Source organism: Meles meles, chromosome 5 (genome assembly GCF_922984935.1).
Source record: "Meles meles chromosome 5, mMelMel3.1 paternal haplotype, whole genome shotgun sequence".
NCBI classification, from domain to species: Eukaryota; Metazoa; Chordata; class Mammalia; order Carnivora; family Mustelidae; genus Meles; species Meles meles.
In genome coordinates, this window is record NC_060070.1 from 61,206,135 (window position 1) to 61,233,916 (window position 27,782).

Sequence of the window (27,782 nt, forward strand, 5' to 3'; positions counted from 1 at the left end):
CTATTTTCTTTTTTTTTTTTTTTTAAGATTTTGTTTATTTATTTGACAGAGAGAGAGATCACAAGTAGGCAGAGAGGCAGGCAGAGAGAGAGGAGGAAGCAGGCTCCCCGCGAAGCAGGGAGCCCGATGTGGGGATCGATCCCAGGACCCTGAGATCATGACCCAAGCCGAAGGCAGCGGCTTAATCCACTGAGCCACCCAGGCGCCCCCTAGGTTGCCCTATTTTCTTAAAAGAATGTCACTTTTGTCCTTATCCCATTAACCAACTATTCTTAATCAGTTTGGGATGCTGTAATAGGAACTGTAGACTGACATAAAGAACAAACATTTATTTCTCACAGTTCTAGAGTCTGGAAGTCCCAGATCATGGTGCCAGCATGGTTGAGTTCTTGGTGAAGGCCTTCTTCCTGGCTTATGGATGGCCAACTTACTGTATCCTCTCAGGGCTGAGAGAGAGGGAGGATACAAGCTCTCTTGTCTTATAAGGGCACTAATGCTAGCATGAGGTCTCCAGGCTTATCACCTAATTACCTCCCAAACACTCCATCTCCCAATGGGGTTTAGGATTTCAACTTGTGAATTTTGGGAAAAGGGAGATCACAAGTGGTCCATCACATTAAATTCACGTGAAATCTAGATGTTCATTTTTCAGTTGGTTCTTGGCTACTACTCTTCCTCATAGCTTCACCATGCCACTCCACATACTTTCATTATCTGCTTGGTCCCAAAGGGACTAGAATTGTGTACCTGGATATTCTAAAATTTATTCAGTTATCAAGCTAGATCAGGAGAGTGTGAACCTATTGTTCTATATAAATTCCAAAAACTCATCCTCTGTGGGGCAGTCAGTCTGGCTCAGTACTGATGTGATTTTTGAATGAGTGGCCAGGCCACCGCCATATGTAGTATTCATTTATAATTATTACCAAGTCCTTTGAGCTCTTCACCTCTAAGACATGATTGTTGAAGCTTGAAGCTGTGAACAAATCTTCTCATTAGAATTTATACATGTTGGGTAAAAATAAAGTGGTATTTTGCTTCCATGTACAATTAAAATTTGAACTGAGTTCACTGCACTCATTGTAAACTGGCTCATAATTTTCATAAAATAATCAAAGGAGATTGTGAAAACAGGTAAAAAAAAATAGCTTTCGATATTCATGCTTAAGGGCTCTGTCCGCATAGAAGTTGAAACCCTTAGGAGTTCAACAAAGGTTGGTATGAAAATGAGAGACTTTGGTTCCTTTTCCACCCCTTCCAGGTTCCCATCCCTGAGGACTTGGGTTAACGAAGGGCAACATTTCCACACACAGGGCGCCAAAGGAGAGATGTTCTTTCTCTGTGATTTGGGCAGCTCTTGATTGGAAGGGAAGAATCACTTCATTGTTCTCTCTCTTGTTTTTGCTCCGTCCTGATATTGGCCACCTGTGGGGTGAAGGCAACTACTGAGTTTATTTCCAACGTAGGCATCTGCGATCTCTTGAGTTTAGGAAGGATTTCTTCTCTTTGTGTTCCAAGTGATGTGTGTATGTGCACACGTGTGTGGTTGGTGCTTCTGCCTCTGTTCTGGCTACAGCTGTGCAAGATCCAGACAGCAGCTGTTTCACACTTCGTCTAAGTCTTGGTGCCCACATAGTGTAGGTGAAGTCTTTTTTTACCCTCTTATTCAACTAATTATATGCCTTGCCTGTGCAACTGTTATTATTTCACCAACATCTGTGAAACCGAGGTCATTTCTCTTTTGAAATATAGTCAGAAAAATAGCAGAAATAAGCCTATTTGGAGAGCTTGTTTGGTGAAGCAAATTTCCACTAAATGAAAAAGAGTCTCCGGATTGGAGCAGGAAGCATCATATTTTATCACCTGAAACTTCTGGGTGATGAGGAAACAAAGGTGTATGAGCTTATTCCCCAAGTGGAGTTTAAAATTATACTTGATAGATTTCTTTTGGTACAATTAAATACACTAGCAATCTTGACTTGGCCAAATGTGAACTTCTAAAAAGTACTTTCCCTACTACACAGTTTCGTATGATGGCTTTAAAAGACCATGCATTCGTTCTTGGTATGCTTAGTGACTTTACTTACAACAAAAATTTTAAGTACCTTTTTCATCCATGCATTTGATCGTTTTTAAAGTTAACTGGTGAGAAAACCACTTAGATATTAAAGCATCAACATCAGAGTTTTATGATGTAGAGTCTAACTTAGATACAGAAACATGACAAGGCTTTACCTCTTAGTATTAGGTAAGTGTAAAATTCTCCAGTAAATTAAACAGCAAGTGCACTTTGTCATGCTTTATCTCTCCTTTATGCATTGCTAGTGAATTTTGTCTCCATAATATTCCCTTATTATAGGGTGATTCTTTTTTTGGAAACTTAGGGTTTTGCTTATGATGCTTTTATTTTTTCTTTTGACGATATAGTTTTTCATCCTTCATACTGGATTTGGGTATATTAGGAAAAGGAAGGGAAGCAGTGAATTAGTGAATTTTAAGTGAATTAGATCTAAATACTATATGCTTTACATATAGTTCCTTTTCCCCCCCTTCATATCTATGTGGCCAAGACTTGGGTATACCTGTAGTTCCTTCAGGAAGTATCTTTGAAGTTTGCATTATAAGTGTGGCAGAGCCTGACTGGCTGTTCACCAAACCTGCATCCTGTTCTTCTGGGGCTCATAGTTAGATTGCATTTCATAGTCCCTCCTGTAGTTAGTGAACCATGTGGCTGAGTTTTAGTGGATGGAATGTGAGTGGAAATGCTGCGTGCCACATTAATGTTTGACTCCTAAAATCCTCCCATGGATGACCCTCCATGTCTTCCCCCTCTTGCCGGCTTGAAGGAGGGTAATCATGGTGAATTTCATTGTAATATTATTTCCATATATAGATTCATTTTATTCTTAAAATAACTAAGGAAGGTCACAGGGTAGGAATTATGATGTCCATTTTACAGGTGGAGAAACCAAGGCCCCCTTTTAAGTGATTTATCCAGGGATATATAAACAGGGGAGTTGAATTAGTGTGCTGAAGGAGAGCAGCCATGAATCCATGGGAATACTGGGGTTCCTGAGTAAAAGACAAGTAACTTAAAATCCTCTTCCTCACATTTACTCTCTTTGTCTGTCCTTTGGCCTTATCTAACCTCAGCTGGAAAAAAGTTATGTTTCAATGTTATCATGAGAATTCAATGAAACGAAGTATTTTAAAGTGAACTGGTACTTCTATAGCCCAGTGTTCTTTTCATGCTATCGTATTACCTCTTACCTGTAGCTGTGCCTCTCTGTGCCCCTCATTCCCTCTTTCTTTGATACTGGCTACTGCCTTATTGCGTAGTTGGTGATGCTTTGGGAAAAATCCTCTCCCTACTGGTCTGCTCTGAACACTGTGGAGGGCCAGGCTGAGCCACTGGATGAGCCATCCCACCAGCCTTGTGCATGCCTGGGGTTCTCCCCGCCATGCAGTGAAGGCTCTCGTGCCAGCCCCAGTCTGTTCAAAATGGAGAGGCTTCTCCGTAATGATCACTATGTAGCCTCTTTGTCAAACAATTCTATTATTTGCTCATTAACATGAAGCAGCTAAGGATAAAATTATGATGCCTCTAAAGCTGTTGTTTGGTAGAGATGACAGTTTCTGTTTGGATTGCCTGTAGTTAGCTCAGGGAGAGACACTCGGTACTCAAACAGAAGGATATTTCCAGTTTGGGGAAAAAGAACAAGTTCTTTAAATGCTTTCTGTAGACATGACTATTTTTCATGCGCTTTTAGGAATTTTTCTTCCTAAATCTCTAAATTCTCCCTTCTCTTTTGCTTGTCATCTCTCAGGGTATTGAAAGGAAGCCACTTGCCAGATTTTATCGTATGGTTTTAAATTTAATTGAAATTTGAAAAATGAAAAATTTGCAATTGAAAAGCAAGTTGAAATCTCTCTCATCAAATAGATGCTTTAAGTAGTAAGAAAATTTGTTCTTTTTATAAATTTTTGTATATAAATTTACTCAGTATGATCAGTCATGCCTTTCTTATCTCAGAGGATTTGGGTAGGTATAAAAATGAAGGCCAAATACTTAGACACTTGAGGTGAGTCTCTTGGAAAGGACTCAAATGTTTCATAGAGAAACATAAATCAAGTGGAGCTGCATGTGGCATTTGGCCTGCCACCTTATTAAACTCGAATTCTGCACCTTGTGTGGTAGAGGTGCCATTTAATAATGACTAATGTCATATCATCAATGCTCACTGAAGGTTGGTAAGTATCTAAAATTGCAGTAATGGAGACACACTTCTGCAGCTGAGTTTGGCGCTGTTTTCTCTGCTAGGTTGCGTGCTTCAATTACCTGTGAGTGCTTAAGACAGTTTTTCACACCAAATGCAGACATTTTCCAATATTATTTATTTATTTATTTATTTGCTGCCGTCTAGTTGTGTTGCAACCCAGACACTCAGTCTGAAGAAAAGGGAAAATATTTGTTGCTTCATCCGACTTCTGGGAAAGTTTTCTTGGGCAACAACAAGGTTTTTAACGTATGGGGGGGGCGGTGGAAATTGACGTTGGCTGTTTGACCCGCCTTTGAAGAGAAGCCATTATTCATTGACATTAAGTGATAGGTAGATTTTCATGTACAAGGTGAAGGTGAATAAATTTCAGATTGATCAGTGGGTGTGGGTCAGGGGCTGAGTGTCAGGGGCTTGGCCTTGATGTATCATTCCCTGTTAGCCTGCAGGGGAACTGTTCTCTCCCACTAACCAGATCTTAGCCCAGAAGTTTCCTCGCTTTCTGAGGTCACTAGTTTGCCTGGACTTTAACTACGGTTTTTAGCTTGCATGATAGAAGTCAGCTGACAGAGCTCTGATGTTTGGGACTTTTGATAATTCTTTGGCTGGGCAGGGAGGTTGCTTTTAGCAAGTGTTAATTTTCCAACTCATTAGTTGATTTTGGTACCAGAAATTCACTAATTCTTAATCCCTATTCTATAGGATCAGAAGACACAATGCTCAAAAAGATAATGCCTGATACCTTCTCTCTCTCCTTTTTCTTGGTGTTTTAGTCCCTCATGGAAACATGCCTCACCCTGAAGTTGATAAGATTCATATTCCCATGTGCTTTTAGAGAGACTTAGGTGCTCCTCCTGGGGGCCTGGATGACGACTTTCTGACTGACAAGACAAGAAATGAGCTATACTTTATGGCTAGTCATTCAACCAGTATATGTATACACACACACACACACACACACACACACACACACACACACTGTATATGTACAGAAATTCTTACATCGATACTCTATTTAATACTTTTTACTTTATAAAATACAATAAAAACAGCATCCTGAGATCGAGCCCCAAATTGGGCTCTGTGTTCAGCTGGGAGTCTGCTTGAGGGTTCTCTCTCTTTCCTTCCCTCTGTCGCTCCCTCTTCTCTCTCTCTCTAAAGTAAATAAATCTTTAAAAAAAATTGTAGGGAATCATTGACACCTTTAAAAACCCTTAAATATTCATATTTGCTAATGATACTTCGTCTTATTGATCCCTTCTCTTCAGAGGAGCTAACAATACGATTTTTTTTTTCCTTTTCCCCAGAAACTGGAGAGAAGTGAATAGGAAGGTGTAACAAATATGTTTGTGGGAAACCTTACTTCTTTACCTGCTATCATGACTTCTTTCATAAAATAGATTTTCCTTTTTTTTTTTTTTTTTTCATAAAGAAAAGGGGACAAGGGGTGGAACTCCTTACTCATAAGAAAAAAGTGAGAGAAAAGAAACAATATGGGCATAGTACTCAGAACCCAAAAACCTAAGCATATCATATGGAAAATATTTATAACAGTACCTCCTCACCAACAGTTTACTGTAAGTGGAGGGTGTTCATATTCTGGTCAGCTTCTTTTCTCTGACAAAAAAAATCTCAAAGAAAACTTTAACTATATTGTTATTTAGTTTAATTTTTAAATAGAAATTTTGTGTCTAAGTAGACACAAAATAGAGTATGAAATAGTTACTCTTAAATTCTGGATTAAATTTATTTTTTTATATTTTTAGGCATTAACTAAACTTGATCTACTCAAATGAATCCAAATTGAATTAAAATGTTTAGTTCTAAATTCTTTCACAAGTTTACCTGGAAAAAAGGGAAGAGTTGTTAGCTCATCAAAAGTAATACATTTGAAATACTTTCTTCAAAAAGACAGTAATTGGAACTTTAAGCTAAAATGGGCACGGATCATTTAGATAGTGAATGGAGATGATGTCACTCAACATTGTAAATAAGGGGCCATTCTGGAATGACAGTTTTCCTGTTGTGTACATATGTGCTTGCTGTGTCTAAAGAGTATGTACACGTATACCTAGAAAATCCTTCCCTTTGTTTCTAATGTAGTGATTTTATGTCAAAAAGAGTATTATAAATAATTCTGAATTGGGCTTCTCAGTAATAGTAGGCAGTGCCTGTCAAACACGAAAGACGATTTTCATCCTGAGCGTCCATGAGAAGTTTTCTCTTCCTTTGATTTGGTGGTGAAGAGAGGAAGTCAGGAATCCGTTTTGTCATTGCTACTCGCAGGAGAGGGGCCAACCTCATGACGAATCTGACTCACAGGAGAGAGTCAAAAGAATCTCAGTAAAAGAAGCCAAATCCTGAAGGCTTCAGAGGCCTCTGGATCAAGCGTAGCCTGAAAGCACACTACCCCTGGACTATTGAGGATCGTTGAGTCAACAGTGTTAACATTTTTGCCATAGAGAGTTTGGGTCAGGTGTTCTGTTCTTTGCTATCAAAAAGGCATCACACGATGCTATGATAAAATACCTTGGTTGGTGTTTCCCACTTCTTAGCTCTACCTACATGCCCATAAAGAAGGCATGACACTGAGAAAAGTGGAAGTTTGTACAGGTTTTCACTGGGTTGTCTGCCTCTCTTATCTGACCTTGATGAGCCATCCCGCAGTCCCATTAGTCTATTGTATAAAATAGATTACTGGTTACTAGTTGGTAGAATTTACTCAGGGCACTCGGGGAAGTAGGAAGTATGCAGGCTCAGGCCTTTGAATGTCTTCTGTTTTAGTTTCTTCAGCAAAAAGCTGCTTTGTTCATTAGTATCCACAACAACAATATCTACTATTTGGTGATTTAAAATTGACAGCTTTGATAAGTCATCTCAATTGTTGGCTTACCAATAGGGAGTAGAACAGTGGGGCCAGCAACTTTATTCCCATTTTTACATATGAGGAAATTCGGGCGCCTGGGTGGCTCAGTGGGTTAAGCCGCTGCCTTCGGCTCAGGTCATGATCTCAGGGTCCTGGGATCGAGTCCCACATCGGGCTCTCTGCTCGGCAGGGAGCCTGCTTCCTCCTCTCTCTCTGCCTGCCTCTCTGCTTGCTTGTGATCTCTCTCTGTCAAATAAATAAATAAAATCTATAAAAAAAAAATAAAAAAAATTAAAAAAAAACATATGAGGAAATTCAAGCTCAGAGAAAGTAAGGGAAACCATACAAAGTCAATCCACTGGAGAGGGAGATCTTAAACCTGTCTCTTCTGCCTGCAAATTCCACATATGCTCTCTTAAAACTAACTGGTTTATAGGCTCCATTTGGTCCACAAAAGGAGCCTTGTGTTGGGGGACAGGAGGCCAGGGAGCTGCCCACTGATTGTGTGATCCATTAAATATTTTTGTGACAATGGCTTAGCCTCTCTGAGCCTTGATTTCCTTATGCTTTTCTTACTTTAGGAGGATATTATGAGAGGGAAATGATAAGCTTTGAAAAATAACATAATGTACATATGCAAAATAATATTAAAACATTTTCTAATCTATATTGCATTGCTACTCATCAATTCAAAGAAGTATTATAATCTGCCTATTCAAATAATTTACACCCATGTTAAAATCAGAGAGCAGATGCTGCAATAAAATTAGTTCTGGCCCTTGTCTAAGGCCCTTAATGAAATCAGCTCAAGCCTGATAAATTAAACAATATGATAAAATATTTAATTTTGCAATCTTCTCTGTGTTTTCATTTGCTTAATTGCTTTTGCTTATTTTCCTCTACTTTAGTTTATTTTGACTAGAATTTGTGTGAAGGAAGAATTCTTAATGAGATTTTTAAAGCAAATTCTTTGCTCGTCAGTGATGTATGAGAGAGGATGAAAGTGAGATATAACAAATATACAGTATAACAAATAACATCAGTTATTTAAGCCCATTTGTGGGATAGCAGATTCTGGCAAACTGCTCTTAAAGCTGAAACAAAAGCATATCTATTTTTTATTTCTTAAAATGTTTTTCAAGGTGAATTATCTCTGGCTGCCTTGTTTAAATTTTGTTCCACAAATTACTTATTTATATGGGTGTGAAGAATGTAGAAATTAGGCCAGTATGTCCATCCATATTGGATATTGGTCAATGTTGACTGAAACCCAAAATTAGGAATCTGACAAATTCTCTGGCATTTGGATTTATTTGAATACAAAGATCAAATTAAATCACATATAACTGGTTAATCAAAATGGCACTAAAAATGGTTTTTAGACTCTTAATTCATTGTTTAAAATTTTAGTAACGTTTAGAATGGTTGATGCTCAAAAGTAGAGGTTGATTTGGGATTTGAAATACTTTCTGATTAAATAGATTCTAAACTTGCTCAAGTACACGTGTCCAAATCTGATTTTATACCTTATGGATGTTCAACAAATAAAAAACATTCACCCAACCCCTTCAGTACACCATGCAGGATTTTTATGTAGATCTTCCAGTGTAAGTTATCTGTGTCCAAGAATATGTCAGATGCATTTACCATGTCTGCTGCTGAGCCTTGACAGTAGCTGGAAATTTGACTATGTCTCAAAGATAATATAATTTGAGCATATTATTTCCATATTATTCATTTGCAATTCCTTAGAGAAGGAAAAATAATTAATGTTTCTCTTGAGTTGTGTTATATGTACCTTTGCTGTTGATTTATGAAATCCTTTCTTTTCTTGGAATCAATACAGGTGAAAGCAGAGGGAAAAGACAAATGTTTGGGCAGTTTCCACTTACTTTTTATATTCCTGGAACCAATTAGTTTTCACAATTGTGCTGCCCAAACACTATTGAAGTATACAAACAGGTTCAATTTTAGAAACAGTTCCCAGCTACATTTATTGTCTTTTGTAACAGTTCCCATTCATTATTGAGGGGTGCATGTGTATGTGTACATATTAGTAAGTGTGAGTACGAGACAATAGGAAACAGAAGTAGGAATAGTACTTGAAGCTAGAAATGATATTATTGTCAAAATATGTGCCAGGAAAGCCTGTGTACTTCCTAGAGGAAGACCCCAAATTTAGATCTTAGTTCTCTAGTAGCCATCCTAAAGAGGAATGGTAAGTAGGCTTAAAATGTAATGTCCATAAACCAGTTTTCAATAAAAATAAAATTCTTGATCCTGACAACAGGCAACTTTCTTCCACATGTCATCATTTGGGACAATTAAAAAAATTATAAATGACACAACTTTTTAATTGCTAAATAAATTAGAATAGACACCTTGCCTTGTCTATGGTAGCAAGCAATGCATACTTTAGTAGCCATTGAATTGGGGAGAAAATGTGACATAGAATCATCATCAATTTTGTTTGACAAATTATTGATTTAAGCATTGAAAAAAATCACCTCATTCACTAATGATACCATAAAAAGTGAATACTTAGGCCACCAATAATATTTTCTAAATGTTGATAGAATGAAACACAGCATAACTATTGCAATATTCTGCTTTAGGTAGCAGTATAGAATTATGAGATATAATATCTTTAATTACTATAGCTCTCCCTCACTGAATACCCACTTGATCTCATTATCTTTTAAAAATCAATTTATCAAGTACCTACTATGACACATTCTGGTTACAACCACCATGGTTGGGAGGAGTTCTTGTTTTATTTTCTGAATGAAGAAAGAAGGCTAAAAACACTAAGTAAATTATCCAAGATTTCACAGCTGAGCTGCCAGGTATTAAAACTGGCATGAGAGTATGGATTTTCTGACTCAAATTCTAGTATTCTTTTCATTACATCATTTCTCCTTTGTCTCAACAATTTCGTGTACTTTTATAAAACTGTGTTAAATTATCATGTTAGTCTGCTCAGGCTGCCGTAACAAAATACTAAAGATTGAGTGCCTTCAACAACAGAAATTTAAGTCTCACACTTTCAGAGACTAGGTGCTGGCAGGGTTGGTTTTTATTCCAAGGCCTATTCTCTTGTCTTGTCGGTGGCCATCATCTCATTGTGTGTTCACAGACCCTCTTTTTGGTGTGCGTGCAGAGAGAGAAAGTGAGAGACCGCTCTCTGATGTCTTTTCCTGGAAGGGCAATAATCCTATGGGATCAGGCCCCACTCTTACAGCCTTAATTACTTCCTTCGAAGCCCCATCTCCAGATATAGCCCCATGCTGAGCTAGGACATCAGGATATGAATTTGAGGGAGATACAAACATTCCGTCCATAATAATTGTCAACTCTGAGAAACTTCATGTAGAGGAATGCAACCAGTCACTTCTCCCTCATTCGTGTGCCTGGGACATGCTGGATGGTCTGTCTAGGCTCAAGGGCTTAGGTTACTACCAGAGCAGGCTTAAGTGAGCCACTGTCATCCAGTGCAGTCGCCTGGCACTCTAGGTTGGTGCTATAGTCTTTGGAATTGGAGTGACCAAGGGCCACGCGAAGTCTCTGAGGGCAGTTGTAACTCATAAAAACGACAACAGTAACACTTGGAACAAATGCCATGTGTCAGATACCCTACGAAGTGCTTTGGGTTCATTGAATTCATTATGTCTCATTGAATTCTTACAATTGAATGAGGTTGGTAGGTGACATTTGGTATTATTACTTACCTTTGTACTAAGATTTTTGTAGTCACAAAGCTAATAAATGCTTGATCCGTGATTTATTTGAACTGGACTGTCTGACTACAGTGCTTTAAATACTGCCCTCTTCCCTTGTAGTTAGTGTGTAGACTGGCATCTTGATAGTCAGTGTAGTAAATGTACTCTAAGACTGCAAGAGGAGGAATATTCATGAACAACTCCAGGGGTGACTTTTTTTTTAAGGAGGGGAGGGTAAGGGCAGAAGGAGAGAGAGAATCTTACGCAGACTTCATGCCCAGCATGGAGCCCAGTCTCACAACTGAGATCATGACCTGAGCCAAAATGAAGAGTCCGATGGTTTACTGACTGCTCCACCCAGGGACCCAGGGGGTGACTTTTTATATCTAAAGGGCCATTGGAGTCAACATTGCCTTATTTGTCTTGACCATTTCTTAGGTAGAAGTTTGCTGATGTGTTGCTTCTTGGCTTCAAGTTCAGGAGCCATCTTTCTTCTCCCTGATTTTCAATGATCTCATATATATATATATATATATGCATATATATATACACATAAATAATATATAAATATATGTTTATATATAAATTATGTAAGTATTTATATAATATTGTATTATAATAATATTCATATATTTATATTTGGCAAAAGTATGCATAGACTCAGCATCAAATCTCACAGATTTCAGTGATGAAAATGACCACTCCAATCAATAAGAAGGCAGGAAAGGGAGACTGAAAAACCGTAGAAACCAAGTTAAATTAAGATTTTATTGTTTACTTTTAGGTTGAGACATTTAAGCCTAACTCTTGATCAGTTAATTTAGTTGCTGTATTGAGATGAGATCTTTAAGAAAAGTTAATACGGTTAGATGTTTGTATTATTATTTGGTAAAAAAAAATACACTTATCTGTTAACTTTTTTCCTACCTAAAATTTTTAACATAACATCTAGCTTTCACACATTTTTTTTCTTTGTGTGTGGTAGCTGAAAAAGAGCCAGGAATTCTAAAACTAATCCTTTTTTGAGGTTTAGGATGCTCAACTTTCTTAAAATCCACTCAGGTCAGTCACTCAGTTTTAATGGCTTTCTGTGTCCTTGACTGTTGGATATGGTGGTACCCAGGCCAAGATCCCTTCCATGCTTTATAGATGAGGTTTATGATGCTCTATTTCAGTCATTAAGCAAGCCTCATGCTGGGAACACATACACATGGTGAATTCACACCCGTTTATTCGTTCATTCATTCATTTATTTACATTTATTCGTTTCTTCTTTAAAAGACTTTATTTTTTATTTGAGAAAGGGAGGGAGAGAAAGCATGAGCAGGGGAGAAAGGGAGAGGTAGAGGGAGAAGCAAACTCCCCACTGAGTAGGAAGCTGGATGCAGAACTTGATCCCAGGACCCTGAGATCATGACCTGACCTGAAGGCAGTTGCTCAACCAACTGAGTCACCCAGGTGCCCCTCACGTAATTCTTTTCATCATTCACTCAACTGACAAGTATCTGTTGTCTTCCTACTCTGCCAGCTGCTGTCCCATGTCCTGTGAGACATTCACATGGCTGTTAAACTTTCAATATATTTCAAATGTGTTTGAATATATGTAGTTACTTCAGCAAGATAACAAATCCATATTCCAGGTATTAACTAATAGTTTGATCATCTAAAACCCAGTAAGAGTTTTAAAATCAATATAGGTCAGTGTTCCCGTTTACAGTATAAAAGAGACCTCTTCAGCCGCAGTTTCGAAAAAACAGTAAAAAACAAAACAGAAGAGTGTACAAATTTTTTTTAAAGATTTTATTTATTTATTTTACGGACAGAGAGATCACAAGTAGGCAGAGAGGCAGGCAGAGAGAGAGGGGGGAAAGCAGGCTCCCTGCTGAGCAGAGAGCCAGATGCGGGGCTCGATCCCAGGACCCTGGGATCATGACCTGAGCTGAAGGCAGAGGCTTTTTACCCCACTGAACCACCCAGGCACCCCAAATTTTTTTTAATTGTCTTAAATCTACTGTTCATAAAGAGTGGCTTATAGTTCATCAGCCTCAGAGTTTGATTGAAAAATAAAGGATAAATGTAATTGTTAGTTGTATTACGTGATATAATAATATCATATTATTTGAATATATTTATCAACTTAGAAAAATTTTGCATGTATTCTGGGGCAAAACCCTCTTTTTAAATAGCCTAATAACAAATAGTGTTCTTCCTAAGACTGTTAAATGCATTAAGAACTCAGGACAAATGGATGTTTAAACTCATGGAGCCCTCACCAACTCTAGCTCCCTCTCCTACCCTCATCAGCCTTCTACTTTTCTGAGTAGGTTAAACACATCTTCAGGGAATTTCTCCATTTTTTCCCCTCTCTGTTTAAGGGTTCTCTTGCTTCCAGTCTAAACTTGAAAAGTTTCCATTCTTTCTTCTGAAACTGATCTCTTAATCTATGTTTTTGAGTTTGCTTTTCTTTCCCACTTTTCTGAGAGTTTATTCCACTAATTATCTTATTACTTGGATCTTTCCCCCTTTGTGTCTCATCATCCTTGTCTTGAAACAAACTTCTTAATCTTGAATTTTTTTCAGACTACATACTTGCAGAAATTTGCCCAAAAAGGGATGGAAAGATATAGGCTATAAATGTGAACTTGTTAAGTGTTTCTGTGATTGTGGCAGTGTGCTTAGAACCTCTGCTGGCTCTCATTGTCTACCACATAAAGTTCCTTTATTATCTGCCACCACCTTCCCTTCTCAGTCCCACTTCCATTACCTCATTATATCGAATATGCCAGTCACAGTTTCTTCAGCATCCCTGGCTCCTCCCTTTTGAACAGTATGTTCACATTAAATGCCTTTTCTCTGCATCTCTGCTTGCCAAATCCTAGCCTTTCAAGGCCCAAGATCATGTTTCTTAAAGACAGTTTTCCCGAGCCATCTTTTGTTTCTGTGAATCCATAATACCACTTTATGTATCTGTTGCTTTTCTAGCTTGTTTATATGGTTTTCTTGCCTACTGGCCAGTAAGCTCTTTGAAGGCGGGAATTTTGTCTTATTTATCTTTGAATTCCACACCTGAACATTATTCTTAATTCAGTTTTTCTTGGGAAGTTTCATTGAAGTTTTCTAAATTTCAGATATAATATATATTTTTTATGTAATATATATGATACTTAGATTACATATATATTGTAAATAAATCAGTAATATCTGGATTCAAATTCAAATAAATATGAAATTTACATTCCAATAATATTTTATTTCATTTCATTAGTTTATAAAAGCTTTGGAAAAAATGTCATTTGATTGTGTGAAAGGGTCTATAGGTGGAATTCTGGAATTATCTGACAGAGTTTACCCAAGAGGAACCATATAAATGCCTGCTTGAAAATTGGGGATTTTTCTAGCCTTACACTTTGTGGCAACAATATAGTCTGAGATGGGGGTAAAAATATGAATGCCATTCAGAGTTTATCACAGTGTCAGGGGAGTACCTGAACAACCACATAGCACAGGCAATTTTAAAGGTTTTCTGCTTACTTCCTTTGGGTAAAACATGGCTTCTGTTTGAACCATGTATCTCTGTTGAGGCTTACTTGATTGTTCAAGCCCTTTTTGATCATATGCTTTTTTTGAACTCTGATAATAACTGAATGAGGTTCAGAATATTTGCTGTGTCCTAACATGTCCATTTCTGAAGTCTGTGTGCCTTGCTGATCCAGGGACAGTGCTAAATCAGAATGTTCTCTTTGACTTACTGAGGTTGTACACCTCTACACTGACACACGGGTCAACTTCCTCACTCTGTAAGAATTTTCGAGAGAGGAGATGGAATTGATTATTTCAGCTGCTCAGTTATTAGAGGCTGACAGGGCCCATCTGGTGAGGTGTTACCTATGATATGTCATACGCCTTGCCTTGATTTCTTTCTTCAGGGATCTTTATTGCGGGTAGATATAATGTAGGGAGATAAGATGATTCTTTTTCTCTCCGACCTGAGAATTGGTTGTAGCATGAGATACAAAATGCAATTTATATTTTCAGCTATGCATTCATTGCTTTTGGTATTATTTCCATTGACATGGGAGGGTCTACTGTAAGAGATGGATTTTCCCTTCAGACAAAGTCAGCCTGTTTTATGCATACTTATAAAATAATGCTTATTTTATGATTTGTTTCCTCTATTCTCTTTGTTCACATAATCCGAAGTTAACATTGGCCTTGATGTTAATCTTGGCACATCCAAGAGTGAAAGGAAAGTTGGAGAAGGAATCATTACCTTATGTTTACCTGTAGCAACCAAAGAGTAAGCATAAGCACTGGAAAAGGTAAAACTTGAGAACACAATATATTGGAATAGAAGAGAGTAGCCAAATAGTCCTCCTCTGGTTTTATCCTCCAAATATTTAGTTAGGGTAAATATTTAAGATAGCTTGGCAGGAAGTGGTTACTTACCTACCATAATAGCATTAAGAGATAGAATAGTGGGAATTGAAACGAAGGGAAAAAAATAAGAATTGGAATATAAAAATAAAAATGTATCACAACCAAGAAAACGAAAAAGATATTTTTATTTTAATTCCAGTATAATTAACATACAACATTATATTAGTTTCAGTTTCAGTTTCAGTTATATTAGTTTTCACAACATACATAGTGATTCAACAATTTTATACATTACTCAGTACTCATTGTGATAAGGGTACTCTTAATCCCCTTCATTTACTTAACCTGTCCTCCCACTGACGTCCCCTCTCTGGTGGCCATCAGTTTTTCCTCTGTAGTTAAGAGTCTGGTTTTTGGCTTATCTCTTTTTTTCTTTGTTCATTTATTTTGTCTTTTAAATTCCACATATGAGTGAAATTATATGGTGTTTGTCTTTCTCTGGTTTATTTTACTTAGCGTTATATTCTCTAGCTCTAGATCCATTTATGTTGTTGCAAATGGCAAGATTTCATTCTTTTTTATGGCTGAGTAATAGTCCATTATATATATGTATCACATCTTCTTTATCCATTCATCTGTTGGTGGGCACTTGGGTTGCTTCCATATCATGGCTATTGTAAATAATAAACATAGAGGAGTAAATATATTTTTTTCAAATTAGTGTTTTCATATTCTTTGGGCAAATACTCAGTAGTGGAATTACTGGCATTATCTGGTAGTTCTATTTTTTACTTTTGGAGGAACCTGCCTATTGTTTCCCACAGTGGCTAAACCAGTTTACATTCCCACCAAGAGTGCATGATGGGTGACCCTGACAATCCTTTCATATGCCTATGAGGCATCTGTAAGTCTTCTTTGGAGAAATGTCTGTTCATGTCCTTTGCCCTTTTTAAAATTGGATTATTTGTTTTTCTGTGTGTGTGCTGAGTTGTATAAATTCTTTCTATGTTTTAGATACTATTTATCCGATGTGTCATTTGCAAATATCTTCTCTCATTTAGGAGGTTGTCTCTTAGATTTGCTTATAGGTTCCTTTGTTGTGCAGAAGCTTTTATCTTGATGTAGTCCCAGTAGTTTATTTTTGTTTTTGCTTCCCTTGCCTCAGGAGACTTATCTAGAAAAAATGTTGCTATGGCTGATATCAGAGAAATTACTGCCTATGTTCTCTTCTAGGATTTTTATGACTTCAGGGCTCACATTAGGTTATTAATCTATTTTGAGTTTATTTTTTGTGTGCGGTGTGAGAAAGGGGTCCAGTTTCATTCTTTTGCATGTTGCTATCCAGTTTTCCCAACACTATTTGTTGAAGAGACTGTCTTGTCTATTGTATATTCTTGCCTCCTTTGTCAAAGATTAATTGACCATATAATTATGGGTTTATTTCTGGACTCTCTATTCTGTTCTCTTGATTTATGCATCTGTTTTTTTTGTGCCAGTACCATACTGTTTTGATTACTATAGCTTTGTAGTAGATCTTGAAATCTGGAATTGTTATACCTCCAGTTTTGTTTTTCTTTTTCAAGATTGCTTTGGCTGTTTGTGATTCTGTCAAATTTTATGATTATTTGTTCTTGTTCTGTGAAAAATGCTATTGGCTTTTTGATGAGGATTGCATTAAATCTGTGATCACTTTGGGTAATATGGACATTTTAAAAATATCTGTTCTTCTAGTCCGTGAGCATGGAATATCTTTCCATTTGTTTGTGTTGTTTTCACTTTCTTTCATCAGTAGTTGATAGTTTTCAGAGAATAGGGTTTTACCTCCTTGGTTAAGTTTATTCTTAAATATATTTTTATTTTTTGTGCAAGAAATCAGACAAGAAAAAGAAATAAAAGGTATACAAATTGCTAAGAAAGAAGTAAAACTGCACTATTTTCAGATGACATGATACTATATATAGAAAACCCTAAAGACTCCACCAAAAAACTACTGGATCTGATAAATGAATTCTGTGAGGTGGCAGCATACTAAATCAATATATAGAAATTTGTTGCATATCTATACACTAATAATGAAGAGGTAGAAAGAGAAATTAAGAAAATAGTCCATTTAAAATTGCACCAAAAATAGTAAGATTTTTAATCATACAAAACATCTGATTCTTCTTGCCCTTTTTAAAAAACAAGGCAACATACACCATTCTGACAGAGAAATAATAATTGTGGAGATGGGGTTACCATATTTCCACAGGCCTCCTTGGTGAAATTGTGGTATTATGAACCAAAGGGCATATCTCCATTGGCTTTTAGTGAAAGAGCTCTCCTTGCTTTGGGGAAGGTGATTGCATAATTTGACTTAAAATGCTTAATTTAAAAATTTTTTCATTATAAGAACATAAGAAGCTTGATAACAGAAAATAGCTTTTGCTGAAAAATTAAATAAATGTAAAGACTTAAATAAATATATTTGGTTTGGATATGAAATGATGGACTATTTGTAGAAATTGATTATTTTGACAACTAATTTTTCTACCATTTACTCATTTTAGGAAAATTAAAATTTTCATCGAATTTATTTTATTTTCTGTAAAAATTGATAGCCAGTTCAATAGGAGCATTGGTTTTTAGCTGATGTTATTTTCTGTTTCTTTGGCCAGTTAGTTTTAAAGTATGGATGATAAACGTTTTCGCTCATTTAAAGTTCAATGCTATTTATTCTTCATTCCTTTTAATCCGTTTCTGCAATAAAGGTCAGATTAGAGGAAGTAGTGTGGAGAGTGGGAAATAATTGACTTGAAGTTTCAAGACCTAAACAATAGCCTCAAGCCATCATAATGACCTGTTAGCTCCATAAGGAATCTTTTGATTTCTCTAGTTCTCACCCTTTTCTTCTGTTAGTTGACTGATGGATTGAATGATTTCTGAAATGTTTCACAGTACTTATTACTCCCTATGTGATTTAGAATAGATTCAAAAATTAATGATGATAGAAGTGGATAGTTATATACCTGCTCCTAAAACAAGTTAGATATGACTTATTTGATGTCAAATCTGTGGTCAAGAAAACAAATCTCAGTTACAACTGTGATCTTGGAAAATATAACATGTGCTTAGGAACACATGTGGGGAGAAGTTTGCATAGTCAATACCAGATGATCACAGCCCAGATGTAGAGTAAGGACTAGAGAGCACTATTTGATACTGAATCATCAAAGAAAGATTAAATTATGTTCAGGAGACTCTAATTAACTCAAGGAGATGCCTAATGTACTTTGGAAAATAATCACTAGCAGATGTTAAAACAAAAATCATTTTCTCTGTAGTCTTTTCCTAACCATAAGGTTGTATTAACGAGAACACTTTATTCCTTAAGCAACTCCATGAACTAACATTTCACCTCGCTAAAAGCATATACAGTTAGAGAAAAACTGGAATGATATACCAGACAAGTGTATTTATTTCTCAAACTAACATTGAGAACTGTGTAGTTTTGTGTATTAGCAGAGTTTTCTTTGAAGACTTACTCGATATCTATTCCTCACTAAACCTTTCCTAATTCTATTGATAAAATTGACCATTTCCTCTTTTGTGGTCTCCCTGTACTATATTTATATTTATGTCAAAGCACCAAAAACACTTTGACAACTAATTTTTCTACCATTTACTCATTTTAGGAAAATTAAAATTTTCATTGAATTTATTTTATTTTCTGTAAAAATAGTTTGTTCACGAATATCACCCTATTTGGCTCTGAAGTCTTAAATGGAGAGCTTGCCTCTCCCTTTCTGCATTTTGTTAACTTAGCCCATTTTCTGGTGCATAGTAGGCATTGACAGATGCCTCAAAGTGTCATTAAATGGTGACAAAAAATCTAGTTAAGGAGACGTAAGTTATATCCCTAAATCACCTGCCTACTTTTGGTTGTTTTTAGTAATATTTTTGGTTGTTTTTAGTAATATTAATTTACACAATGTTTTATTTTGTGTCTTGTCTGTGCTCCAGCACCAGCTACCTCCTGAGAAGCAGCAAAGACCACAGGTAGCTCTGGGATCATGTTCACAAGCAGTTTCTAGAACCAGAACCCTAAGCAAAAAGACAAATAGGTGAATTTGATTCAGTTTGCCCCAACTTCCTCCTGTGGAAACTCCCTTTTCCCACCACATTTTGTGACTTTTCAGAGGCTCTGCCTTGTCCCAGTAATTAATTGTTCTGTGTTGCAAAAATTACTACCTTTTCCTTTTCCTATTTGTATCTCTTTAACCCTTTATCTTCTTTCCTCTTCAAACCCAACCCCAACCTTCACTTTGATTTACAAACTGCTTCCAAAGATCTAAGCTTATAATCATCACACCAATCAAAGTGTGTGTGTGTGTGTGTGTGTATTGTCATCATGTGTGCCTGCCTTCTCTACCACCTCTCAGCCACCTCTTAACCTTGCCATACAGACACTACCAAGTGGAACAAGGGGCCCATTTAGAGGCTTTTTTTTTTTTTTCTTTTTTGGGTGGGGAGAAGATGCCTCTCTTCAAAAAACTGGTGGAATTAATAAAATGTATCATGAGCATGCATTTCTCTTTAAGTACCCTTCTCCCATCTTTACCTACTACTTGGAATTTCTTTTACTACGATTGAATATAGGTATCTCTTCTCTAATGTGTGAAGAGCAGTGTTCATTCTTTTAAACATGTCATATTCAAACGCTTCGTTTAAATGAGAAACGGAAGGACCATATCTTGTTTCCAGTCCTATTTGCCATTTTTCATAGAGTTGATGAGAATAATAATTATTTTTAATAGTGACGACTCTCATCTAAGTGCAACTGGTTTATCTTATCAGGTTTTCTAAAATTATGATCTAGTGTACATTTATTTAACCTTAGGGGGAAAAAAAAGAATGATGGAAGGTACTTAAATTTGTACAAGAAGTTTGCCAATGAAGCTTTAACGTTTTGCAAGACTCATCAGAAAGTCATATTAAACTATTAAGTCCTAACTTGTCTTGAAATAATTTGGAAGAATAGAGATTTAAAATAATAAAAAATCCTACCAGTAATGGATATTTTAAAACATATCTATCTATCTATCTGTCTACCTATCATCATCTATCTATCTATCTATCTATCTATCTATCTATCTCATCTATCATTTATATCACAGCTCAGTGTGTTCCTTGCTTGGCTTAGTGACAATACCTTATAAGGATCCAAGAATAAATATCTAATGCCAAGACTTTTTAAGAGTAGAAGGGTTGAGAAACCACTGGGACAGAAACAGTAATGATCAAATTTTCCAAGTATTTTTTACATGTTGGAGATGGGGGAATTGGAAAATATTTTTGAGGAACTCTCCTGTAAGCCTATAGGTGACAGAAAAATCAGTCTGTACTTTGTAAAGTGAAAGATAATTTTCACCCCCTATTTAGGAATGAATTTTAAATGATGTGGGGATATTTAACAAGATCCATTAACACTATTTCCTGAATTAAAATTGTTAGTTTTATTAAATATTAAAGTTTCATTGCTTGATGATTTCTTATGAATCTAATAACCTAAAAGCAAAGTTAAAGAAATGAAAATCTCTCCTCTTTTGTTCCATTGTTTAAGAGTATACTGTGTGAAGTCTTGATTTCTAGGGAGCATAAACGTAAGTTTCACACTACATTCTCAAGAGCTATTTGAAGAAAGATTTGTCTTATATTTTGATAAGGAAACAGGCCCCAAAACTCATTTAAAATTAATGCAAAAATCATTTTCTGAGATGGTTATCTTCAGGTCTTTATGGTAATAGTAATAACTGCCTCCCTTGTAGAGGCCATTACTGATTCTAATTTGCAACAAAATTATTTGTGGACAGTCACCAAAGTTGGTGTCATATCTTTCATGTTAATATCGCCCAGATCTTTGCCTTAAAATCACACTAATTACCTGGAAGTTTCTGTAAAGTAAAATATAAGTGTAATATCCCTGCCACTGATTTTTTTGTTCTCCAAGGGAAAACCAAACATTGAAGAGGTCATGAATTGTAAGGCATATCAAAGAAATTTCAATCTTCTTATTGAGGGAAAAGAGGGATCTTCTCTAATCTCAAATTCCAGATATTTGTGCATGTCATGAGATAAGTGTTTCCTATTTCTAGTAGCCATAGTCCTGGAAAGTTAAGCCTGGAAAAGCAGATTCAGAACTGGGAACATTGCCCTGTCACAGCTTGTCTGAGGGATACTCTTGTGCTCTGTTTTGCCTGTGGAAGCTGTTGGCAAGAATGAGGATTTCTGGGATTGGGAATGGTTGGGTACCTATCTATAGTTTGCAATTCAGTTGGAAGGAGTGGGTGCCCGTGCTGGCCTTCTGGGGGCTATGTTCTCCTTTTCCTTACTTACCTCTTAAGTTTAGTGACTATGGGATTGTCAATCATATGTAGTCACTGAATACTGCAAGTTATTGTTCCCTGTAAATAGCTGTATCTATAGATTCTTGGCCCATTTATGTCATAGGTGAATGTTGTTCGGAGTGCAAAATAGCTCAGTGATTTATTAATTTTTTTTTTTGGTCCGGAGGGATGCCATGCTTTACTTTAGAGTAGGTCATATTGCCAAAGTATAGTTTTTGTGTGTGTGTGTTTTTAAAGCACTTTAGCTTGTTTTTTTTTCTTTAAAAAGGTGTTATTTGGTTTGTTAAAAATATAGATATAGTTAATTATCTTATAGAATATATGTCCTTTTCTTTCAGTATTTATTTAATCAATCATGCTCTTTGGCTTTGATGAAGCTTTCAATTTGGAGAACAGTAGAGCTTGTCAAGTGTCATTTTCAGTACCAGCAAATGGTTGATTTGAGGCAAGGAGAACATAGTTTTAAAAAGAAAATAAATCTAGCATTTGCTTAATAATTTGCCCTTTGCAGCAACGGAATCTTATCTGACCACCCACATTCATCTGGCTGCTGACGAGGTTCTTGCTTCAATTGAGGAAGCTATTTTTGTACCTTTTGTGTCTTTTGAGGAACCAAGTGGGCCTACTTGCTTATAATGATTCACATCTCAAAGTGCACAGGGGGTCCGGAAGTGCTGCTGCGGTGGTGTGGAAAGGGGGGAAGTTAAAGCAAACTACTTCCTTTGAACACTTTGAATGCTCACATGAATTGGGACTGGATTAAGGCACATTTTGCCATGTCTTGAATCTTTAGTCCTTCCTAACTTGTCCGGAAGAAAAAGCAATATTTTAAAAAAGAAAAGGAACAAATATACAATAACCATCTAAGAATAATATAATAATATTTTTATATGGGCCTTTTGTACGGGGAGGTAAACCCTCTTAAGACCATTGATTGATTCATCTACTTGGATTAAGTAGTTTGACTGACTTTCCATGCATTTCTTTGAATTAAAGTTGGGTAAATATTAATTCTAAGTATGAGAAAGTCCCTTCCTTTATTTCTTGTTAAGTCTCAGGATTTTAGTTTGGTTGGTTTTGGCTTCCTATTTCAGAAATTAATTTTAGCCCAGAACATAACATTGCTGAAATAAACTATAGAAAAGAATTCGCAACGAGGTTATCTGAGACTTCATCCTTTGGAGTTTATTTGCTGATATACCACAATAAGTTTTATAAGACTCTCAGCTTGAAGGCGGGACTGTGTCATGCACAGCCAAGGCATAATTTCTAGTTCCAATATGTTAAGATATAACCCTACCATTATTTTCCTAATTGTCCCCACTTTTGCTGGTATAGGCAATTCTCTTTTGAATACAAGTACTTGTTCAAAAGATTTTAACTATGTTAAAAGAGAGGAAGTTTTTTTCTCCAGAAAAAAAAAAAATGTCTTCTTGAGAGATCCTCTTCCAAATTTTCTTTCCTCAAAGAAAGCAGTTTCTGTGAATGAAGAAAGCATGCCTCTTAAATTGACTACAAGTGCCATCATTTTAAAAAATAGTCTTGTTCATTTTTTAGATTCCCTGAAGTTGTGCATGAGTTCCTGTGGGGAGAGTCGGCCTCCTGGAAGGCTTCGATGGTTGTGATGCCGTCTTTTGATATGTGGATAACAGGTTAATAACTACAATTTATTACTTTATTTTAATTGTTTTTATATTTAACTTGAAAAGCAATTTTGGCCTACCATGTACCCATATGTAAATCAACTTCGTCATTAAATCGGGGAGGAAACAATGTATATGCCCTCTCCAGAAAAAAGGGTAGTAAAGGTTTTGTTTTGTTTTGCAAACCAGTTGCAATGATAATTCCCTTAGTTGAGATAATCTCATTTAAGAGAATTTCTTTCTGGCAAAGTTTATTTTCATGTAAAATTCTCTTAGTAAATCCCAATTATTTGGGCTCTACAATGGGGGAAACAAAAATCACAATTGTTAAAAAACCCTGCAAAAAACTTTTAGAAAAAGATATTGAAAGAAGCAGCCTGCAGTCAAAATAAGCCATAAATACCTTGACTAAATATGCAAACTATACAAACATCTGCAATCATGCCCTCAGTGTAGCCAGTGTGGAAAAATACACAGTTTAGTTTTCCATTAGGTTTTAAATATCAAATTGGATTTTAACGTATGTCAAATTAGAGGGTAATCATCAAAATATTTTTACTTTTTTCTAAAAGTTCTCTCAATTGGCAGGGTTTTATATTAATATACAGTATCCTCCTCATATTGGCAACTTGGCTTATTTTAGGGAGAACTAAGGTTGTTATGGGGATTTTTACTAATAAAAGAAGCATTTATAATGAATTTGGCTCTCAGAACGGTGCCTTTTTTTTTAATCATCCTGTGGAAATAAGTCTGTATTCAGCTGGATTCTGGCAATGATCACGGTTTTTTTTTTTTTGTAGATCCTTTTTCCCCTTATCCAGTCTTCCTATGTGGTATCGATTTGTGAGACCATCATTGTGCCCTGAGATGCTCATGTATTTCTTAAAATATTTGGTAATTGATCTCTGGCATTTTAAAAGCAAATATATGGAAACGACCTCCAAAGTTTTATTCAGTAATTGCTATTTTAAGATGCGCATATTTGTTTACAAGTATAATACCTCCCTAATTCTCAAAAAAAGGCCAAAAGACCACTTTGATTTTTAAAAATGTTTAGTACTAAATTTTTGGAAGTAAAGAGGTAGTGTCTGTTGCCAGTCATTTTATACCATTATTATTTAGGATGTTATTATGTGATGCACACTTGACTTTTGCCACCACGCAAGTAATGATTAATTTCCTGAGGTAAAGATTTTTTCTAAGATAGTGTTTTTCTAAGCAAAAGATCCCAGATTGACAACTCTGGATACTGTAAGCCTTTATTCATCTGCAGAGCAAGCCTGCCTTCCTGCCAATCCCACCCAGCTGTTATCCTGAAGAGACCTCTGTTGAGGTCTACACGGGAGGCTGTTTCTGTGCCTTTCCTTTCAAGGCCTGTCTGAGGAAATTATTTAACTGGGTGCCAAATTTATTTGAGTGGGCCTGTGAAGAGTGGCCAAGGGAGAGGGCACACTTTTAGAAAAATGGCAACTCTTCCATGTAACAGCCACGCAGAGGATAATATCTTTTTCAACACTGTCTCCCTCTGAAAAATGCGCCTAAGCTGCCAGGCAGTGCCTGTTTTTATCGCCTGAAGGGTTTCTACTGGCTGAAGCACCATCCACAGGAAACCCCAGAGTCATATCCTCCAATGAAATATCTCACTCCTTTCGTAGAGCTCAAAGACATTGGGAAAATTTCAAATGTGAATGCGAAATTGTGTTTGGAATATCTCTCCTTTGTTGGCAATGGGTGCCAAAAATGACTCTGCGTGGGTTTGCTTACCATAAAAAGAAATCTCACAGAATGAAATAACCGGCTGGGTTTTTTTTTTCCCCCATATGAGGATTGCTCTAATATTACATTTTTTGAACATATCAATTGATTGGGAAAACTGGAAATTTAACTTTTAACATACATTTAGGCATATGAAAAATGAGACATAGCTTGGCAATAGAGAAGTGATATAGCTGTAATTAACCACATAACTATGGATTTCATGGTGCCAAATAGATGTCTATTGAGAAAATGTAAGTAAAGCTGCAGGTACATACAAGGGCACTTTTGATGGGTCGTAATAATGTTATTACCTTTTCCCTATTAATAAGCATTTTCATACATTTAAACAATAAGACATAAGCTCAGGAATTTACCATTGTTGGTAGTTAGATTGCTCAGTAAAAGTAACACCTAACAAAAAAAGATGGATGTCATCATCTCATCTTGGATTCAACTCTGAAAGCCTTGAGATTAAAAGTGAATTCTTCCCCGATTGGAAGCTGAGGGAAGCAGCAAAGAGACTTTGGAACATTCCCAAGTCCTGTTTGGTTTTAACAAGACAAATATGCTATGCCCAGTAATAGATCTATGGTACACACAATTTACATGGCAAATTCTTTCCCATTTCCAAGATAAAACAACTGTAGATAAGAGATTAATAAAAAGAGTCACATTTTTAATGGTTTAAGACTATGATCCGTATATTCCTCTAAGGACCCATCACTCATGTTTTCTCCCTTCTATTTGTCTCCATATGCCTCAGAAACTGCAAGAAGGAAACTGATTTTATGGATAGCAGTTATTTGAAGCCTCTCCAAGGCTGGTGTTGAAGAGAAATGCTATATTCTCAGCTATGTTTAAAATCTAATGTAAAAGGTACATGTGAAATAGGAGTAGTTCCCAATTCCCTCGTGATATTCTTAAGCTTTTCACTGCAGTGAAAAATGAGATGTTGAATTTTAAAGGAAGGTAGACCAGAGGGATCCCCAGTGCTGCTGAGACCTCTAGCTCAGACACAGACAGAAGCTCTTCCTGTCTGACCTGGAGTAGGGAATGTGGTTCAGACGATCATCCAGTTTCGAGATAACATGGTTGGACATTTTAGGTAGGCTTGTCTTTAGAAATTTAAAAGGGAGTGGTCTCTCTGGCAGAAACTATTTGCATAACTGAGTCAATGTATTTTTTGATTGGGATCAAAGTTTTGAATTTTAAAATTTTCTGGATAATAAATGCTATTGGAATATAGGATGATCCCGTGTGATATCAGCAAAATTGATTTTTTAAATAAAATAGTAGATTTGACTTTTCCTGATTAGGCTCTTTTCCTAAAATTTAAGTTCCACAATTAACTAAACTTTCTAGTTAATTTTTGTTCTGACCATGAAATACCGGCTTTTGAATCTTTGGTATGTCACTTTTCTTCATCTTCTGGTTCATTCTTTAACAGCAAAATAGTACTGCCTTTGTGTGATTTTAATTTGTGCATCTCTTTTTTTGTAATGTGTTCTTAGTGAATAAGAATTGTGTATGTGTTGTTTAGGGCATAATGGTTTTAATTTACTACTGTGTACCACAGAAATTAAATCTGTGTGATTTATAAAGATACTACCTCATTACTAAATAAAACGTTTTACTCTACCTAATTATTAAATGTATTATTCCAATCCTATTTTTCCAAAAAGTTTTATGTAATTGCTTAATTTGAAGTCAGTGTTTTAAAGCAAAATTTTATATTATTCTGGGTAAACCAGTGAATGGGAAGTGATCATATGCCTAATTTTCACTTGTGAGCTTCTTACTTTCCTTAAAAAGGAGTGCTTTCCAAAGCACTTCAATTGTCTGTCGTGATAACTTCTCATGTTCTTACAAGAAGCTGTCCTTATAATACTATTCTTAATACTTTATATTTTGACAATATATACTTTGTACAATTTACTCATTTTGAACATTATTTAAATTATGGATTTGTGTGATATCTAGGAAGTGGCATTTTGAGGCCACTTTCTATAGTTCAACCATGCAAAACTCATATATTCTCCCAGGACTATGAACAATTTAAGGACTGGAAATATTGAAATCCAAGGGACAATATTTAGGAGAAAGTATTATTGAAGATGTATTATTTTAAGTCACGATAAAACGTACTAGCCTAAGTGGATGGGAGAGGTGAGACCTTGTAGGCTTGGAGGTGAGCCAAACCTGGGTTTGACTCTGGTTCTGACTGTCAACTTCCCTAAGGAGATTGATCCTCCCTAAGGATCATGATTCTGTCAAATAGGTATAATAACACTTATCACATAGGGTTGTCATGAAGAGCCAATAAGGTAACACATGGGAAGCTCTGTACCAGTATCTGGCATGTGGTAAATGCCATATCATTATCATTGATATTACTTATTAATGACAAGCATTATCATTGTTACTACTAGCAAAAGAGCTGCATATACAGATCAAAGTCATGTAAAATATTACATATGAAAAGTAACTTAGAAATTACTCAGTTCAAGCTCTGCCTCCTAGTTAAGGAAAGGCTCACAAATGTATCTGTTGAGTTGAAAATACACTGTGCTTTCCACTTATTCACCATTAAAAGTCTGATGGTGGTTGTGTTTACATAAACCTTAAATATTTAGTTAATTAGAGAAAAAATTTAGTCAATTTGGGTTCGACATTGCATATTCTTGTTAGCACAGTTGCTCTGACTGAAGTAAATTTGCATTGCAGTATTATAGGGCCATCACTTCTCTTTCAGTTTT

The 27,782-nt window shown here is 36.1% G+C and overlaps 1 protein-coding gene across 7 annotated transcripts in view; it reads left to right on the plus strand.

The window, feature by feature from the left end:
• HIVEP2 (HIVEP zinc finger 2) overlaps positions 1-27,782 on the plus strand; it is a 195,284-nt gene that overhangs the window by 141,789 nt on the left and 25,713 nt on the right. For 5 of the 7 annotated variants that reach the window (XM_046005017.1, XM_046005016.1, XM_046005021.1 and 2 more), the window contains exon 3: positions 23,183-23,277. The exons of 1 other annotated variant lie outside the window; for it this stretch is intronic. The gene's annotated coding sequence lies outside the window, so the exon portion shown is untranslated. Of the gene's footprint in view, positions 1-19,241; positions 19,343-23,182; positions 23,278-27,782 lie in introns of all 7 variants that reach the window. One more of the 7 variants, XM_046005020.1, reaches the window with a different exon arrangement.